The 19,650-nt window shown below is 47.5% G+C and overlaps 1 non-coding gene across 1 annotated transcript; it reads left to right on the plus strand.

Moving 5' to 3' along the window:
* Positions 1–728: 728 nt before the first annotated feature.
* On the plus strand, positions 729–801 carry TRNAK-CUU. Its single transcript has one exon. It is a non-coding gene; the product is annotated as a tRNA-Lys (tRNA).
* The last annotated feature ends 18,849 nt before the right edge of the window (positions 802–19,650 follow it).

The raw sequence follows: 19,650 nt of genomic DNA on the forward strand, positions 1-19,650 counted from the left end.
TGGATGTTAGCAGGGGTCAGGAAGCCAGGAGGTTTCCTATTTGCTCCGGGAAATCTTTTCTGTGTCTACCTCCACTCTCTCCTCCTCTGGTGATCTGCTCGCTTAACCCTCAACGCCCAGGTCAAATGTCATCTCCTTGTCATCTCCTTTTCTAATAAAATCCTTTTTATTTAATTAACCTCTTCCAGCATCTTCTTTGTTCCTCCAACTCAAAACCCAGCTAAAATGTCTTCAGAGAGCCTCCTTGGGACCCTCCCAGCTCGGAGCAATGACTCCCTTCATCTCACCTTCTGAACCGGGCAAATGCCTACTCACCTCTCAAGTGAAATGTCTCCTCCAAGAAGCATTCTCTGAATTTCTCAACTCAAAGCATTTCTCTTCTCCTATACCTGACAAACTCCTGCTCACCTATCAAAGTACGCTATAATGTCACCTTCCCTGTCGAGCCTCCCATGACTTTCCTAGCATGCAGGGACAATGGAACTCAGAGCAGTTACATCTGTGTGGACCCCTCACTCACATGGCTCTTGTTACCCAGAACACGAGATCCGGTTGTTGTTCTACACTTCTCGCTTGGTTACACTTCTCAGCTATTTTGTGAGCTCCCAAGGGCAGGAATTGAGTGCCTGACTTCTCAGAGTGCCCCGTGACTGGTATAAACAAGACAGCTGAAGAAGTTTCCATATCGGTGTTACTCAAAAGCTAATTCAAAAGTTCATATGAGGGGTGCCTGGCTGGCTCAGTCGGTAGAGCATGTGACTCTTAATCTCAGGGTCGTGAGTTCAAGCTCCATGTTGGGCACCGAGCCTACTTAAAAAAAGAAGTTAAAAGTTCATCTGAAACAGTGATCGTATAAAAACAGCCAAGACATTCTTGGGGGGGAAAAAAGGACTTCCTCTATCAGATATCAAAATATGTTATAAAGCTATAGTCTTTAAAACATCATGGTGCTCTGTAGGAAGAGATAGCAGTAGAACAGTAGAACAGAACAGCCTCATGCGTATTGGAGGATTTGATATATAATGAGGGCAGCATTTCAAATCAGTGGGGCCAAAGGGCTCTTGGTCTAATGTGTTTGTCTTGCCTCAATATCAGGGCATCCTGCACAACCTAATCAGAAAGTGCTTAGCACACCATGTGTGCTATGGCCTATGGAAGAGCCATTTTCTGCTCCCCACTCAGCCTGACTGCATGACTTCTTTGGTTGGGTCATCCTGCTTGGACCAAACTGGCTTGATTACCCCACTGAGAGGGTTCAGACTCAGTGAATTCTCTAGGTCTGTCTGCCTGGAACCTCCTTGCTTTCTATGGATAGGAACAGCCTTTCAGGGACAGCCGGCTTTACTGGACGGGTCATTTGCAGGTCCATGGTTTGAGAGATTTGTAGTCATTTGCACCATAAGATGAATTAGTGACATCTACTGTGAATTAAACATCTACTGATTGGGAGAGGGTAAACCAACATAGCCATGGCAGAAACCTCAAAGAGAGACCTCAAGAAAAGAGAAGAGGAGAGGCACTCAAACAAACTTTGGCCATACTTTTTTTTTAGTTGTTCTTTGAGAACAGCTGGCTGTGTTTGGATGCTATCGTCTAAGTCCAACTCACTAACTCTTTTCATCACCTGGTGCACAGTAAGCACATGGTGGGCCCATTCAATATTCTTACTGAATCAATCAATAAAGGTAAGAAGAAACAAGTCAGAATCCACTCTGTCCATTTGTAATATGTCAAGGGTTAGTAGTCAGAGCAGAAAACTCTGTAACCTGGACTAGATACAGATACACTGTGGATTTATCTTTTTTCCCTACTAGGTATGTGATGTCACTGAATCTCCTTAACAACTTTATGTCATAGGGGCTATAATTGGTCCCGTTTTACAGATGAGGAATCTGAAACTCAAAGAAATTCGGTAACCTTCCCAGCGTTACATAGCAAGTGAAGGTGGAGCCTGGATTTAAACCCATCCGTCCTAATTTAACCTTTATGCTTAACAGCCAACCAGTGCCTGAGCATTTTGGCCCCAGCTCAACGAGACTCACGTAGGCATCCTGCTGGCATCCAACCGAAAGGCTGGTGGCCCCTCTCCTGCCAGTCTCGTACCACTGTTATCTGTGTGTAGCCCTCAAAAACATGTTGCTGAAGCAGAACAAAGAGCCTCTGATCTCTGGCCAGGATCATGTCAGTCTATTCCAACCTATCCTTCCTAAACCAGCCATAATTATGGTCACAAACACCACAGTGATAAAAATGCTTGACATGTGTGTAGAACTGGAGAGTTTACAAAATACTTTCTGGTTCATTTCATTCTGGCTTCCCAATGTTTCATGGGATTGGACAACAGGTAAATTTCAGTTTGGCTGAGGAAAATAAGTCACAACTCAAAAAGCCATAAACACAGGTTTATTCTACCAAGTCTACAGTGTAATCCTGGAGGTGGGCAGTCCAAGTCTGGTGTGGCATCCCCACAAAGTCATCAGGACCCTAGGCTCCTCCCCTTTCATCCTCTGCTCCTGGCTTCTAGCCTCATGGCCCAAAATGGCTGCTGGAGCGTTCCCAGGACTAACACGTAACCAATGTGATTAGACAGATTGTTCAGGCTCGGTATCCTCTCTGATCAGTGCCCATCTCCGTACTGATTGTTAACTATGTTAAACACCAGCGCTGTACATTGTAGGCATCGGGAAGACTCACTTTAGGCAGCCATCACCAAATTGCACATGGGTTAATTTCTGAGGGCTCCTGTACCAATTTACCACGGCTCCTGGTTGGGGGACATTGTTGCTTCTTCCTAACCCCAATAAGGTCAAAATACAGAAAAACCTTGGATTGTGAGTAACTTGTTCTACAAGTGTTCCACAAGACAAGGAAACATTTCTAATAAATTTTAACTTGATAAATAAGCGATGTCTTGCAGTATGAGCTGTACATGATGCCAAACATCACATGATCACAAGCCATTGATTCCCTCTCTCTCTCTCTCTCTCTCTCTCTCTCTCAGGGATTGTGGGTGATTGTCTCCTATGTTTGGATGCTTGGCCTCAGGCCATGGTGTTTGGCAGAAATCAGTGACTTTTCAGAACATTGGAAGGTGCCCACAACTGGCACTAATATATTTTTTGTCACTTCAAAGCACCAAGGGACAGTCCTTTGCTTTTCCATCCAAGAGTCAGCTTAGGAATGCTTTGCTTCATTCTAGGTCAGACTGCCTGCAGATAGAGACCTTTTCCTCTGTTGCCTTAGTGCCAGTTACATTAAATACAGTAGATGACAAGAGTTTATTAATACTGTACTGTAGTCAACATCCGTGTGAGTTTTACAACGGCCTCCAGGCAGAAAAAGTTTGAAAAGAAAGGTGGTAAGAAGAAGGAGATGATTATAATGGAGTTCAAGAAGGAAGTCATTGAGAAGAATGAACGAGGTATGCAAGTGGCTGAAATTGCAAGATTTTATAAGATGTCTATGTCGACAATTTGCACAATATTAAAGAAGAAATAAGAAGGCTAGACGCAGCAAAAAAAGTCATGAGAATATCAAAGCAACGACCACGTGTTCTCGTTTGGACAAACGAGAAGCAACTAGCAGGTGATACTGTGACCTAGAACTTTATCTGCGAGAAGGCAAAGGCCTTGTACATCAACCTGGTAAGTAAACTGCCAGATACATCAACAGAAAAGGAAGAAAGCTTCAAGACAATCAGGGGGTGGCTTGATAACTTTAAGAGGAGAAGTAGCATCCATAGCGCTGTGAGGCACGGAAAGGCTGTGAGTTCTGACGCTAAGGCAGCTGAGGTGTTCGCTACCAAGTTCCAGAAGCTCATGGTTTCCAACTGCTAGCTGCCAGAACGAGTCTTTAACTGCAGTGAGACAGGACTTTTTTGGAAAAAGATGCCAGACAGGACCTACATTACAGAAGAAGAGAATGTAATGCCTCGTCACAAGCCCATGAAGGACCATCTCACCCTCTTGTTTTGTGCCAATGCAACCAGGGATTTTAAAGTCGAGCCCCTGCTCATGTATCATTCCAAGAATCCACGAGCCTTCAAGAAATGCAAGGTGCAGAAGAGCCAGTTAAACATCACGTGGAGGCCCAAGAGCTGGGCATGGGTCACTTGTATCTTGTTTGTTGAGTGGATCAAGGAGGTCCTTGTTCCTCCAGTGAAGAAACAGCTTTTAGGAAAGAATCTACTAGGGGCGCCTGGGTGGCTCAGTCAGTTGGGCGTCCGACTTCGGCTCAGGTCATGATCTCATGGTTCGTGGGTTCAGGCCCCACGTCGGGCTCTGTGCTGACAGCTAGCTCAGAGCCTGGAACCTGTTTTGGATTCTGTGTTTCCCTCTCTGACCCTCCCCTGCTAACGCTGTCTCTCTCTCTCTCAGAAATAAATAAAAAATTTTTTTAAAAAGGAAAAGAATCTGCCACCCCAAGCCTTGCTGGTTATGGATAATACTCCTGCTTATCCTCCAGGCTTTGAGGACAACTAATTGGAGGAACTCAAGTTCATTAAGGTCAAGTTCCTTTCTCCCAACACCACTCCAGTCCTCCAGCCCATGGATCTGCGAGTCATTTTGAACGTTAGAAAGCTTTACACCAAAGCACTATTTCAGCGATGCTTCAAGGTGACCGAAGGAACGAAACTTACCTTCTGAGAGTTTCGGAAAAATAATTTCCATATCATGAATTGCCTCAAGATCATCAATAAAGCCTGGGATGGGGTCACCAAGAGAACCCTCAATTCTGCTTGGAGGAAACTGTGGCCTGATTGACTTAGAGGGGCTCGCTCATGAACAGGAGCTACCAGCTGTAGATGAACTTGTGTCCTTGGGGCAGGGCACGGGGCTGGAGGTGAATAAAGACAACATTCAGGAGCTGGTGGAGGAACATGGCCAGGAGCAGACCATCCACAAGCTGATGGATCCGCATCGCGTGCAACAGCAAGAGGTTACGGAGGATCGAAAGGCAGAGGAACCCCTCACTTCAAATGAGATTAGAGAGACACATAAAACGTGAGAAACTGCAAAATTTTGTAGAACAGCACCACCCGAATGAGGCTGGAGCGGTGTGAGCAATGAATCTGTTTAACAACAATGCAATGTCACATTTCCACAAACTCCTCAAAAGGAGGCAAAGGCAAGTGTCATTGAATAGATTCCTTCTTAAAGTTGCACAAAAAGAAAAAGATTCCTTTGAGCCAATAAATAGCAGTGATTCCGTTAGTAATAGTAAAAATTGCCCTGCACAATAGCCCTCCTCTCGCTTTTCTCCCTCGTCCAAGCCACAAAGGTTTTCAAAGATAAGTGCAAGTTAATTTATTTTTCTTTATATTTTGTGTTTTCTTTATTATTTTGTGTTATATTACAGTATTGTAATCACTTTTGTGTGAATATTTTTGGGTTGTGGAACGAATCATCCATTATTTCTTATGGGGAAATTCACTTTGATGTACCAGTGCTTTGGAGTACAAGCATGTTTCCAGAACGAATTATGCTCTCAAATCAAGGTTTTACTGTACTAAAGAAGAGGGCACCTGGGTGGCTCAGTTGGTTAAGCATCTGATTCTTGATTTCAGCACAGGTCATGATCTCACAGTTCACAAGATTGTGCCCTGCGTTGACTGTCAGAGCCTGCTTGGGATTCTCTCTTCCCCTCTGTCTGCCCCTCCCATTCTCTCTCTCTCTCTCAAAATAAACAAACAACAACAAAAAAATACTAGAGGTGTGCCTGGGCGTCTTAGTCAGTTGAGTGTTCCACTTCAGTTCAGGTCATGATCTCACAGTTCGTGAGTTCAAGTCCTGCATCAGGCTCTCTGCTGTCAGTGCCAAGCCCACTTCAGATCCTCTGTCTTTCTCTTTCTCTGCCCCACCCCACTCATTTTTTTCTCTCTCTCTCTCAAAAATAAACATTAAAAAATTTTTAAATTTGTTTAAAAATTTTTTAGGTTTATTTATTTTGAGAGAGAGAGCAGAGGCAGGGCAGAGAGAGAGAGAGGGAAAGAGAGAATGCCAGGCAGGCTCCATGCTGTCAGTGCAGAGCCTGATGCGGTACTTGAACTCACGAACCATGAGATCATGACCTGAGCCAAAACCAAGAGTCAGACGTTTGACCAACTGAGCCACCCAGGCACCCCTAAATATCTTGGGGGGCCGCCAGGGTGGCTCAGTCAGTTAAGCGTCGGACTTCGGCCCAGGTCATGATCTCAAGGTTTGTGGGTTAAAGCCCCGCATCGGGCTCTGTGCTGACAGCTCAGAGCCTGAAGCCTGTTTCAGATTTCGTGTCTCCCTCTTTCTCTGCCCCTCCCCCACTCGTGCTCTGTCTTTCTCTGTCTCAAAAATAAAAATAAAGTATAAAAAAATTTAATTTTTTTAAAAGAAGAAAGACAACCTAGATATCACATGGAGGCTGGAAACATTACTTTCCCCTTTTTACAGACCAGTATACCAGTTCAGAGTGATTATGGGATTTGAACCACAGGGAGAAGCTGACAAAGAAGTAAATAAACACTGGGGAGCACCTGATATGTGAAAGGCACCAGCCGTGCTGAGTGTTTACAAGGATCGCATTTAATCCTTAGACAGCCCTGCAAGATACACACTATGAGCCCCATGTTACAGATGAGAAAATTGGGGTTAAATCATTTGTCTAAGGTTACACTGCTAGTGAGTAACAGAGCTGGGATTTAACTCTGGTCTGGCAAACTTTAGGCCGATGAAAGGGACCCTGGGAATGAGGTGTGAAACCAGAACAAAGAATTCTAAGGCCAGGCCAGGAACAAACAGGAGACCCGAGAGATGCTGAAACTCAGAGTCAGACACAAGATGAATTGGCAGAAAGGGCACCAAGTGCAAACTCCGGGAAGGCATCAGTGAGATGGAATCTCCAAAGCAATCAGAAATCGGAAGGGGAAGCAGCCTCAGGCATTGTAAGGTCAGCGCTGTCTTCAGGTTAAGGATGGAAACTGACAATAACAGTAGCCACCATTCACTGAGCATCTTCTAGGCTCCAGATACTGTTTTATGTGCTCAATAATAACAATAGCTGGGGCGCCTGTGTGGCTCAGTCGGTTGAGCATCCGACTTCAGCTCAGGTCTTGATCTCACGGTTCTGAGGTGCTGACAGCTCAGAGCCTGGAGCCTGCTTCAAATTGTCTCTCTCTCTCTCTCTCTGCCCCTCCCCTGCTTGTGCCCTGTGTGTGTCTCTCCCTCTCAAAAATAAATAAACCTTTAAAAAAATGTTTTAAATAATAATAGTTAACATTGTAGAATACCCGACCTTGTAAGATGGTTATAACCTCTAACCTCACAGCCTATGAGGCGTATGCTGTTGGTATTACAGGAGAGAAAACAAGCAGAAGAGGTTAACCTGCTCAAGGTCACACAGCAAGTGTGTGGTGCCGCCATGCTACATATATTTCCTCCATCTTGGAAATAAGCCTGAGGAGTGAGAATTATTACTCTCATTTCACGATGGAGGAACCTGAGGCCCAGAGAGGCCAAGTGATTTCCCCAAGAGCACACAGCTGGCACAAGGCAGAACCCGGACTCACCCTCAAGGCTGTATGCTGGTCAGGGATTTGAGATGGTGGAGCAGACCACAGACCCCAACCCCGGAACCCGGAATTCTAGGTATCAGTGAGGTGTCTGTGTCCCCTGACACAAAGACAGGCAGGACAGAGGCCCAGGATGAAGCACCCAGGAGGCAGAGTTCAAGTGCGTTGACTGCATATGGGATTACAGTCACACCCCTGCCCTGGACAGACAAGATGCTAAGACGCTGAATTTGGCAGTTTGGGTCTCTTTATTTTCACTCTTTTTTAGGCTGAACACAAATGTGAAAAAAAAAAATCATAATAGTGGCAGCAATTAAAGAAGTCACACACTTTCTCTCGTGCCAGACCTGAGTTGTTTCTGACAAATGTGACAAGAAAACAATGGCAACCAAATAAAAAATACTCAGCTGAAAATTCTCCCTGTCTCCAGCTGCCAGCCCCAGGCACGGGAACAAAAAAGTCTGTTGTCTCCCCTGCATTCTCCGGGGGTTCTCGGGTGGGCACGCACCGAAATCACCTGGAGCCCTTGTTAACACAGACCTCGTTCTGGGCCTCACCCCGGATTCAGCAAGTCTGGGGTGGGCTCCAGGATACGCATTTCTGACAAGTTCCCAGGTGACGTTGAGGCTGCTGGCCCAGGAACCACACTTTGAGAACCCTTGCCGAAATGAACTTGAAACACAACAGGCAAAGAGGTAGAAGCTGTATCCTCTTGAAAGAAGGTTCTCGTCCCCAAGAGATAGGTTGGGCCAAAAACCAACCTGGGCTGAATGCTGTACTGTTTCTAAATAGCAAGAGAACACACTTCAGGGGTATGTAAGCTTCAGTCCATCTCCTGGCTGTGTGACCTCGGCAAACTTACTTATCCTGTATGAACCCTGCTTTGTTCATCTGTAAAATGGACATAAGAATGTCTACTTCCTAGAATTGGTGTAAGGAATTCATGGGTATGTAAAAGCTTTTGCCAAGTGCCTGGCACATACATTAACAAATGCATTTTAAGTAGTGGCCATTAGTATTATTACCCTGAACCAAAGATGTAAGAGACCAGAGGAGAAAATCCAGAAATGTGTCCGAAGGTATTGCTGGGGCAGGGTGGAAGAAGCAGCCCCCCAGGGAGGTTTGTTTGGGGACCTGAGCTGAGGAGCACCCACCAGGGGCCAGGGAGAGTCTGCCCAGTGTAAGGGAGTGGATGGTAAAATTCCATCCCATCCCATCCCATCCCATCCCATTCTATTCCATTCCATCCCATCCCATCCCATTCTATTCCATTCCATCCCATTCCATCCCATTCTATTCCATTCCATCCCATTCTATTCCATTCCATCCCATTCCATTCCATTCCCAGAGAAATTGGGACTGAGGCCCGTGTGCAGAGCACTGAGTCATGCAAGCCTCACCCAAGCTTAAATTTTAAGCCACTGTATAGTCATGTTCTCTTGCGGGAAACTGCTCACTCACCCCCGGGAAGAGTGGAGCCAGGCAGCCATGTCTGTACCCCGGGGCTCTCTGCTCCCCTCCCCCACCGCTGACTAAACATCCCTGAATCCTTAGGCCTCCAGTTAACGCACAAATTAGAGACACAGAGACTGTGCTCGGGTGACAGGTCAGACCCAGGGTCGGTGGAACCCACTCCACAGGGAGCCAGAGAGCGCTTTCCTCTCTGAAGCTTCTAGCCACACCTCATGTCTGGGGAGAGGCTCTGGGCCCTTTGCACAGGCCCCTTCACAGAGGCCACAGAGCAGAGTCCTCAATGACATGGACACCAGACCTTCCACCCTGGAAAGGTACAGAGTCATTTCCTCTACATTCTATTGGTTAAAGTGGGTTATGGCGCTGTCCCAGGTTCAGTTGGTTCATTGGGGGGCCGTTGTGGGAGACTGGCTGCCCCAAAACCATCCAATGCCAGGATTGTCTGAGTCGTTCTTGTCATCTCCAGCCTGGAGGTCTGCAATAATTTTCTAAGTAATCCCCCTGTGCTACTCCTAACCTCCTGTTAATCTAGTCCCCACACAGCCCCCAGAGTGTAATTAAAATGCAAATAATGTCAAAATACAAATTAAGTCAATCCCTGTTTCAAAGGCTGCAAGACTTCCCTTTGCTCTGGGGATCAAGTCCCAGATCCTGCCTGTGAGGCCCATCCCCAGGGACCCAGGTCCAGCCTCCTCTCTGCCCAGCTCCTCCCCCTCCCTGCCACCACCAGGCCCCCCATCCTCTAGCTCCTCCAACCCACCACGCCTTTTCCTTCCCTGGGGCCCTTTGCCTGGAGCATTTTCTCCATCACCTGCCCCGCTGCTCATCTCTCAGGTCTCTGCTTAAACTTCCTTTCCTCAGAGATGGCTCTTCCTCAGAGATGCTCTTCCTCAGAGATGCTGTCCCGGACGCTTTGGATCAGTCAACACATTTTTGTTGCGAGTAAGACACTCCCAACACTCACACTAGCTCAAGCAAAATGGGAATTTTTGTAATGAAGCCACTGGAGGGTTCAAGTTCAGACACAGACTTTGCTTTGGGTCTGAGCGCTGCCTTCCTCTGGATTGGTTTCCTCCTCAGGCAGGCTCTCACCCCACTAAAGCTCTGGAGCCCGGGGCTGTCCCGTTGAGGGGGCCTTCAAGTCATCCCAGCTAAGGTACCAGCCACCTGAACGAAGCAACCTCCAGGTGATCCCAGCCCCCAGCCATTTTGAGTCTTCTCAGCTAAGGGCAGGGACATCGTGGAGCAGTGTATCAGTTATCTATTGCCACATAGCAAATTCCCCCAAAACGTAACAGCTTCAAACAACGAACAGTTTTCAGCTGACACAGTTCTGATGGTCAGGAATCCAAGAGCAGCATATCTGGATGGCTCTGACTCAGTGTCTCATGAAGTTACAGGTACTACCTATTGGCCAAGGTTGCAGTCATCTTAGACTTTCTCCAGGGCCAGAGGATCCACTTCTAAGCTCACTCACATGGCCACTGGCAGAAGGCCTCAGTTCCTCTCCATGGGCATCTCCATGTATGAATACCCTAACAACATGGCCGCCGGCTTCCTCCAGAATGATCCAAAGGACAAAGAGGCAGAAACCACAATATCTTTTATAACCTAAACTCAAAAGTGACATACTATCACTTCTGCCATATTCTATTGGCCACACAGACCCACCCTGATACAAAGTGGGAGTAGACTGACACACGAGGGCATGAATACTGGGAGACAGAGGTCATTGGGAACCATCTTGGAGACTGCCTACCACAAACGGAGTCCGACCATCCCCCCTGTGCCCTGTCAAGTTCCTGACCCACAGAATCCATGAGGATGAAAAAATGATGGTTGTTTATGCCATGAAGGTTGGGGTGGTCTATTACACAGCACCAGATCTAAAGCAGAGCCAAGAGAATTATTTGTTGGGTTTGAGGTGTCACTAAAGGGGACTGACTTCTCATTCACGTGGATGTCAGCTGAGCCACGGCACTTCTGCCCTGGTGCAGGGGACGTAGGGGAAAGGGCACTGGAGATAGAAGGCCAAGGGTATGACTGGGTGGCCAGTGGGTGAGAAGAAGAAAGACAGGTTCTGCCCATGTTCATAGGCCCTGGGACTGGGCCTTCAAAAGGTAGATGTGGCGAGGACAACAGGCTTGCTGGAGGCCAAGAGGTGAGTCAGAGGCCACCCGCAGAAGAGAGCTCTTGTGCACAGAGTCCTTCTTCAGGAGGCCTGGGTAGCCCCCAGCCCCACGCTACCGGACTACAGACAATGAGCTGAGCTACTTGACGACCAGAACTCAGCCACCTTATAAGCAGTGAAGAAGGGGCCAGCCAGGGGCCAGCAGGGGACACCTGAGGAAGCAGGACCTGTTTTCCTTCTTGTTCCTTCCCTCCAGAGAGCAGGGAGGGGAGGGCAGACCGTGTCCACCTCCTCCCCCACTACAAGCCCTGCCTACTGGGCCTTGGAGTCCAGTACAAGATTATCACTCGAAAATAGAAAGACAGTGGTGCCTGGGTGGCTCAGTTGGTTCAGTGTCCGAAACTTGGTTTTGGCTCAGGTCATGATCTCACGGTTCATGGGATTGAGCCCCGCACTGGATTCGACACTGACAGCAAGGTGCCTGCTTGTTATTCTCTCTCTCTCTCTCTCTCTCTCTCTCCCTCTCTCTCTGCCCCTCTCCCTCTTGAGCTCTTATTCTCTCTCTCAAAATAAATAAAATAAACTTTTAAAAAAAGAAAAAGAAAATAAAAAGACAAAGAAAGATAAAGAAAGGAAGAAAAACGAGAGAGAAGGAGGAAGAGGAAGAGAAGAAGGAAGAGGAAGGAAGGGAGGCAATAAAGACAGAGTTAATGCCCAAAATACGAGACTGCATTAATAATTAAAACTGACTGAAAGTTTTGGAACCAGCTAGGGGACCAGTTGATAGGAGTCATTTTTATTTTAAAAAATATTTTATATTTACCTTTAAATGCTTATATTCCTAAATCAAGCTAGTTCCAGGAGCCATTATTTATTGTCGTCCTTGGCCCCTGCCCTCACCTCATACTCGTTTGTAAGCACTTATTATACACTGGGCACAGAGCTTTGGTAAGTACAGTAAATTAGAAGTACAGTCAGTTGGTCACGATGTCCTGGTCCAATCAACTTCCAACTCTCTCCTAAGCCTCTGTCCACTTCCTCCACCCCAGATGTCTCTACCTTGGTTCAGGCCTCAGTAACTCTCATTTGGATTCTTTCCCTGGCTCTGATCTCTTACCATCCAGTCCTTTCTCCACCCATTCGAAGAGAGATCTTTCCAAAAGGCAAATAGGATTGTCGCTTCTTGTCGGAGACAGCTCATTTCCCAGCATCCATCCTTCCTTAGTAACAGAGCCTCTGCCTTTTAAAAAAAAAAAAAAATTCTTAATGTTTTTTATTTATTTCTGAGAGAGAGAGAGACAGTGTGAGAAGGGGAGGGTCAGAGAGAGAGGGAGACACAGAATCTGAAGCAGGCTCCAGGCTCTGAGCTGTCAGCACAGAGCCAGACGTGGGGCTCGAACCCACGAACCGTGAAATCATGACCTGAGCTGAAGTCGGACGCTTAACCAACTGAGCCACCCAGGTGTCTCCCTCTGCCTTTTAATTAAATACATGTCTGCCCAGAAGAGAAACTACATTTCCCAGCACCCTGTCTGCCGGCAGCGGCCATATGACTGAATTCTAGGGAGTACAATATGAATGAAAGTGATGTGTGCAAGTCCTGGGTTATGCCTTTAAAGGGAAGGGATACTGGGGTGCCTGGGTGGCTTAGTCGGTTAAGCGTCCAACTTTCACTTAGGTCATGATCTCTTGGTTCATGGGTTCGGGCCCCGCGTCGGGCTCTGTGCTGACTGCCAGCTCAGAGCCTGGAGCCTGTTTCAGTCTGTGACTCCCTCTCTCTCTGCCCCTCCCCTGTTCACGCTGTCTCTCTCTCTCTCTCCTAGAAATAAATAAAACATTAAAAAAAAAAAGGGAAGGGATACAGCTTCCACGTCCCTTTTTCTTCTTCCTGCTGGCTGAAATACAGAAGTGAGGGTAGGAGCCAGAGCTGCCTTCTTGGGCCACGAGACAGAAACCCTATGTTGAAGATGTCAAAGCAACAAAGCAGAAGGAATCACGGTCCCTCATCACTGTGGAATGAACCAGAAGTTTCAATGGAAAGTGATGATGCAAAACAGAGGGCGCTGGGTTGGAAGTGCTCCTAGAACAACACTTATTGAGCACCTATTATGCCTGGCAGCCAGAACTCTGTGGTCCCTGTGTCCTGCCCACTTCTGGGTTTCTGCAGAAGCAGGAAGTAAACTTCTATCTTGTTTAAGCCATTGTTAGTTTTGGATCTTTGTTGGAGCCACCGAGTCTGTTTCCTAACTAATAAAGACTCCAGCTCAAAACTCCGCCAGTGGCTCCCACTGTCTTCAGGTTAAGCCCAAGCTCCAAGCACCTAAACCCAGCACCCAGGACCCTTAGAGATGTGGCCCCTGTCAGCGGAGTCTCTTACTGGATCTGTTATCTATCTTTAGTCTAAACTCTGGGCTTTAGTCATACCCAGCTACTTGCACTTAGCAAATGCGTGAAGCTGATTCATTCTTCCAGACCTTCGCTTCAACTGTTCCCTCTGCCTGGAATGCCCTTCCCCCTTATTGCTGCCTCCTTCCTGCCCATCCTTCGGGACTTTTCTTCTGGAGACATGTCCTTCAGAAAGTTACCCTAGGGGCGCCTGGGTGGCTTAGTCGGTTAAGCGTCCGACTTTCGCTTAGGTCATGATCTCACGGTTCGTGGGTTCGAGCCCCGCGTCGGGCTCCGTGCTGACTGCCAGCTCAGAGCCCAGAGCCTGTTTCAGTCTGTGACTCCTTCTCTCTCTGACCCTCCCCTGTTCACGCTGTCTCTCTCTCTCAGAAATAAAAAAAAATAAAATAAAATAAAATAAAAAGAAAGTTACCCTAGAACACCCCACCCCCCAGATTAGGTTATTTGCCTCTGCTAAAGAGGCAGATTAGGTTAATAGCACTCTGTGTCTATTTCTCTCAGGGCTGTTAGGCTACAAACTTTAGGAGGCCAAAGATAGTCCCTCCCCTGTTTACACTTAGTGCCCAGTTCCCTAGCATATCAGGAGAGCTCGATACACATGCATCTGATGAATAAATGGCTACCTTAGGCAGCCAGCCTCACTTATCATGCTGTATCATCACCCTCTGCTTGCACTTGAATCCCCTGACACAGAGTTCTGACTGCCAGGAAGAGTGGGTGACCAATAAATGCTGTTCTAGGAGCACTGCCAACCCAGCGCCCTCTGTTTTACATCGTCATTTTCCACTGAAACTTCTGGTTCATGCCACAAGCGTTTCCTCACTGGGAGTGTCCAGGGTGCAGCATTTCCCAGCAAAGTGTGCAGTTGTCGCTGCTAACGTCTTCTTGGAATACTGGTAGCCTTTATGGAAATCAGCATTTGGCCACAGAGAACTCAAAGCGGTAGCTGAAAGGCTCTTCTCATACAAGTGGCTTGGGCTTAGCCAGTTCTTTAGAAAAGCACATCTTGGTGTTGCGGTTTGAATGGCAAAAGAGCAGGAAGAGTGGTACAGACATCGGGAGGTGGGCGCCCGTTCCCGGGGGATTGTGGTGCCCCGGAAGAAGGGGTGCACTCTGGCAGGAGGGAGGGGATTGGTCTGTGTACGTGACTGGAACTCAAAGCTTATAGGAAGTGGGTCTTGGCCCACATGGCAGGAGTCTCCGGTCCAGCCTCTTTATTCTGACCCCAAATGAGGGAGAGATCGGTGAAGATTGGCTTCGGTTTTGATACAGGAAGAAATAATCAGGAACATCTTAGTAGCTTAAAACAGCAAAATAAGTCCCTTGCCTATAACAAATGCTCATTTGAATCAACTAGTGGTCTCTGCTCAAGGCAGGCGGTCAGAGACCCAGGGCAATAGAGGCTCCCGCTCAACACAGGCTTCCATAACCGCAGAGGCAGGAAAAGAAGAGTGCATGAATCCTGTACTGGTTCTCAAAAGCTGCTACGCGGACATGGCACCCATGTCACTTCTGCTCAGGTCTCCTTGGCCAAAGCAAGTCATATGCTCTCGCCTAAGTACAAGAGAGCAAGGATATCAATAGAGAGGGACATCAACTATCTGTGAAAAACAGTACAATCCATCATAAAAGAAAACACTAAGTGATAGGAGCTCTCACTAACTGGATGATTTCACACAAAAGCCAACTAACCAGGTTGGAACTTAGTTTTCCCAACCACAAAATAGAGATAATAATAGTTCTAATGTAGCAAGAGCATCGTAATGACCCAGTGAGAGTGCATGTAGAGAGCTGAACACAGGGTCTGGTATAAATGCTTGCTCCATAAAATTAAAGTATGGAGAACCTTGATCACCAATAGGCAAGGGGCAAACTAAAGCCTCACGGCAGCTAGAACCCTGGAGATGCCATTTCTCTGTTTTCTTCTCTTATACATTCATCCCCTGGGATCAGGAGCTGCTTCTCAGACCAGGGACCTTGTCCGGTTCTTGTGGGCACAAACAGACTGGCTTCTTGGCCTGCTTTGGTTCTTTTTTAAGTTTTTTTTTTTTAATGTTTTATTTATTTTGGAGGAGGGACAGAGGTGCGAGTGGGGGAGGAAAGTAGACAGAGGGAGACACAGAATCTAAAGCGGGCTTGAGGCTCTGAGCTCTCAGCACAGAGCCCAACGCCGGGCTGGAACCCACGAACCGTGAGATCATGACCTGGGCCAAAGTCGGACACTTAACTGACTGCGCCACCCAGGCACCTCAGCCTGCTTTGGGTCTTCGCAGCCAGGGCCAATGTAGCCTATAGACACGGGGCCATGAATGTGACCAACCAGACTCCCTGGGGGCCAGCATTGGATTTGAGAGTTGCAGGAGAACTCTCAAGCAAACTGAAGCCCATATTGACTCTGGGATGTGTGTTTTATACAAATCACTTGTCCCTGGTAAGCAGGTAGGCGCATACTCAGCTCCTGCCTGAGAAGGAGGGGCGAGGATGGAACCAGACTCCTGAGAATCGGGGGTGGGGAGTGGGGGCAGAGAGCTTCTTGCACCCAGCAGAAACCTCTTTTTGCAGAAAAGCAGCAGCAGCTTACATCTCAGTGTAGAAATTTGCAAAAGCCACCTGTACCTCCATCTGGGAGCATACGACTGTTTCTTGCTTAGTGGACTTCAAAAAATAAGTTTCCATACCTGGAGCCATTAAAGAAAGTTGACATTCTTCAAATCTGCTACTATTTCGCAGTGGATCACATCCCTACCCTGATGGGACACCCAGGCCAGGCCAAGTTTGCATTCTAGAACAACTCCGGGTGGAGGGGAGTGTGGAGCAGAATGGGGGGCTGCAGGAGGTCAGCCAGAAGGTGGTAGCAATAACCCCAGTGAGAGGTGAAGGTGGCCCCCCCACCCAGGATGCAGCAGGAGGGATGGAAGGGAGGAGACAGACAGGATTGGTGTTATTTGCTGACCCCTTGGATCTGGAGGAGAGCAAGGAGGGAAAGGAAGGGGTCAGGCTGACTCCCAGGACTGAACCAGGAAAGATTTTGTAAATTTGGCATCAAAAGTAACTTCACAGCAAAATTTGACCTGAAACACATTCTGATTTAAACAAGAGGAGATTCTAGAAGCTTTGGTGTGCCCCATACATTTTGCTGCAGAAATAGTCACATATTTCATTACACGCGGCTGCCCCCAGACCATACTAAACAATGTACATAGCACACTGTGTGTGCCCGAATCACCTTTATCTAATGCCCAAAAGAATTCCAAATTCTGAATCTGCTCTGGTTTTAGCTAAGGGACTCTGGGATTGTTCTAGTAGCCGCAGCAGTGACAGCAGCTGACCGCCCCACGAGGCCCCTCCCAAGAGGGTACGTGGCATGTCCGTGTTCCCGTTTGCTTTCCAATCATCAGTCCATTGAGATCCCTGTGATGAGCTCCCCATAACCCCATCTCTTCCAGTCCACCTGTTACCAGCGCCCACCTCCCGCCAGCCCACAATGGCCAGCAGCACATTCTGCTGCCCTGCTGCGGCACGTGGGGTCATGTGGGAACCCTCAGGGGTGTCTCAAGTCCTTGGCCTTGCCCTGCATGGTGGGCTGGGGCTGGGGCTCTGAGATCTTGTGCTTTCTTTCTTGGGCCCTTCCTACTGCCAGGAAAGTGATAGATGCTCTTCTGCTCCAGGACTTGCCCACTCCTGCCTGGGAATCCTCTCATCGCCAGCCCCCAAGCCACTCAGGGTGAGGAGGGGCAAGCCACCCTCTTCTCAGTGACCCATAATAGTTCAGCAAATCCTTTTTCTTCCTAGAGAGGCTGTTGTTAAGCATTTATCAGCACAGCCCTAGAAAAGAACAGTGGTGGTAGTTAGCCCTTAAAGCTTCTGCCCAGCAATGGCACAGTTCAACTGGCTTTCTCTCGGACTCTCTTCTCCTCTCCGGGAGGAGGTGTCTAGTTCCCAGCAGTGTGGCACAGACTCTGTTTCTTTTATATATTTATATATATATTTTCCCCCTTAGGCCAGGACCTCAACTTTTAGAACCCTCAAAATGGGACTCTTTCTCTTTCATTCTTTGCCTTCCCTAGTGTCATCCCTTGCATGAAGGTGGAAGAAACGTAGTTGCAGAGATAGATGGGTTAATACTAAAAAGGGCTGTCAGGCTGCCTGTTTCTGGAAGGTGCCTTGCCTTCCACTTGGCTACTCCCTCTGGTTACCAGCTCACCTGTCTCCCTCCTTCTGCTGGACAGCTTCAGGAATGAGGGATCTCGCCTCCTCCATCCAACCCCCACCTCAGCCTCCAGTTGAACCTACTCTCTTGTTAAAGGTCATGGACAAACTCCTCAAGGCCAATTCCAAGAGGCTTTTTTCAATCTTCATCTTGGACCCCTTCAGAGAGGCGGACTACGTTATTTATTGTTCACAAATAATTCACTGCCCCTTCTCCTAGGCCGGTCCCAGGAGGAGAAGGATATTCCTGGTGCCATTGATTGCAGCTTGGCCACGAGACTTGCTTTGGCAACTAAAAGAGGAGTATGTGTGACCTGTGGTGTTTCCATGACCTGGGTCATTTCTGGGCAGAAGCTTTAAGGGCTACCATCATTGTTCTTTTCTAGTGCTGGGCTGGTAATATTTAACAACAGGCCCTTTAAGGGTCAAAAAGGATTTCCACAGTATGAATACTCCCATCATGACTGATTTCAACCTGCCAGTTTGACATCACTGAGCATAGAGTCGGAAAGAGATGTGTACTATCAGCCCTCTTTAGTATGAGCCCACTCCAGCATACCTATCTATCTTTTCTCTTTCCCCTCAGAGCAGCAATGTTCTAGATCAGGCCTTTTCTTTCAGCCAGTACCCCTGATATATGGCAGAACCATAGCTGCCCTGCAGCTGATCTGTGCCTTTTTCTGCAAGCTGAGATTTTGGGGGCTATTTGTCAGTGCAGCATCACTCCGCTGAAGCTGACTAATGCACTCCTGAAACTCTTTCCTTGGCTTTGGTAACACTCCTTCCATCATTTCAATCAACAAACATTTATTTTTCAGTGTCCACTGGAGACGGGATGACTTGTCATAGTAGGTAACAACACAAGCTACAGAGACAGACCCCCTGAGTTTAAATAACTTCTCACTTCTGATAGTTCTTCAATGGTAAATTGAGGCTAATAGTAGCACTTACCTCATGAAGTTGGCATGAGATTTAAACGATTTACTATATGTAAAGCACTTAGCATAGCACCTGGTACAGGATAACCCATCACCAAAATTAGCTTTTATTATAACCCTGGCTGCCAGGCCCCTTGCTAGGTTGGGTCAGAAGACGCAGTGAAGGCGGCTCTGCTCTTAGGGAAATTCATTCACAGTCTGGGGCAGATGACAGATATAAAAGCAGAAAATCACAATAAATCACGAGAAGTGCAAGAAAAGAAGGGTATGCTGTGGGAGCCAGAACATCAGCCAGAACTCAGAGTGTGAGGCTGCGGGTTGAGTGCACAGGAAAGCTTCAGAGAAAAGGGGATATTAAAACTGGACTTTGAGGGCCGAGTAGGAATCTTCCGGATGAAAAAGAGTGTGATGGGTAGAATGAAACTTCAGGTTTTCTTCTTAGCTCTTTAATCACTCTCTGACTCCTTCTCAGGCTACCTCTTTCCCCAGATGTTGGTTCCCCAGATTTAGTCCTTATTCTCTTTCTCTTCCCTCTATTCTTTTCTAGGACAAACCCATCTGCCCCATGGCTTTGATAGCACATGATCATAGTTAGCATTTACTAGTGCTTACCATAAGCAAGGCACTATGCTAAATACTTTACAACCATTATCTAATTCGATATTCGCTCTGATCCTATGAAGTAGGTATCATCCTCCACACTTTACGAGGAGAAACTGGGGAGGGCTTAGATGACTCGCAGTGCCACGTGAGGTCCTTTCAGCAGCAGGAACCAGAATACCCAAAAAAGCATGGCCCCCACCACAAAAAGTCTAGAGGCAGGTGATACCAGGTGGTCTCATTTAGCGGCACAGTGATGTCTGACTCTGGGTCAACTTCTCTCTGGGCCTCTCAGCTCGTCCCTCACAACCCCAGGATGGCTGTGAGATTAAGCACTGCACCCTCCTTCA

Source organism: Hyaena hyaena, unplaced genomic scaffold (genome assembly GCF_003009895.1).
Source record: "Hyaena hyaena isolate Hyena2069 unplaced genomic scaffold, ASM300989v1 scaffold_3, whole genome shotgun sequence".
NCBI classification, from domain to species: domain Eukaryota; kingdom Metazoa; phylum Chordata; class Mammalia; order Carnivora; family Hyaenidae; genus Hyaena; species Hyaena hyaena.